This window comes from Nanorana parkeri, unplaced genomic scaffold, assembly GCF_000935625.1.
Source record: "Nanorana parkeri isolate BGI_ZX_2015 unplaced genomic scaffold, ASM93562v1 scaffold1566, whole genome shotgun sequence".
Classification (NCBI taxonomy): Eukaryota; Metazoa; Chordata; class Amphibia; order Anura; family Dicroglossidae; genus Nanorana; species Nanorana parkeri.
This window is the reverse complement of record NW_017307834.1, coordinates 150,524-151,362: the sequence shown is the minus strand read 5'-3', so window position 1 is coordinate 151,362 and position 839 is coordinate 150,524. Positions and strand designations below refer to the sequence as shown.

At 32.5% G+C, this 839-nt stretch overlaps 1 protein-coding gene across 1 annotated transcript in view; it reads left to right on the top strand.

Annotated features, from left to right (window-relative positions):
• Window positions 1-839, top strand: part of STRBP (spermatid perinuclear RNA binding protein) — an 81,150-nt gene that overhangs the window by 58,473 nt on the left and 21,838 nt on the right. The gene's annotated exons all lie outside the window — the stretch shown is intronic.

Sequence of the window (839 nt, the reverse complement as noted above, 5' to 3'; positions counted from 1 at the left end):
CTGCAGGGAGCCATGAGTGACAGTCACGGCTCTCTGCAGGGACAGGATCGAGAAGTGAGCGAGCGCCCGTATTTGTTCGCTCACTTCCCGATCTATTGAGCCGACGTGTGACAGTCTCATTGTCACAGGTCGGCTAGAACTATGAGGATGAGTGAAAATCACTCGCCTCATTGTTCTCCTTTAATGTCGTGGATGATGGAAAAGATAAAAAAGGATTTAAACAAAGGAACATCCTGACATCCGTTAAGCATAACTAGAAGGTTTTTTTTGTGGGGTTGTGTGGAAGTCGGTAAAAAAAAACTTTTATTAAATTTTTTTTCAAAAAAATAATTATTTCTCCAGTTTCAAGCTGAGCATAAAACTGTCATTTTAAAAGACATTATTAGTTGCAAGGAAAGGACAAAATATGGCAAACAAATGCATTGGTAAGCAAGATGGCAAAAACACACTTTTTAAATAACTTTATCATAATAAAAATGTTTTATTTATAATAACTTTTAACACACTAATAAATTGGAAGTAATAATTAGCTTTGATATTTCACTTTATAAATAGCGCCTCAATTTTATTGTGCAAATGAGACAAAAAGTGGAAAATAATTAAAATTTAGTACAAAATTAATATTTTTTTAATACATTTTTATTAGCGCATTAGTACCTAAGGCTCTGTATTATTATTATTAAGAATATTGTTGTTGTTGTTAATAATAATATTATTATCATTGTTATTATTTAGGGCTGTGGAAATTAAAGATTAATTTCTCGATTAAACGTTTTGATCGATTAAATTATTTTGATCGCTAATGAAAACACCACTCCCCTCTGCGCTGGCTTCCGGGA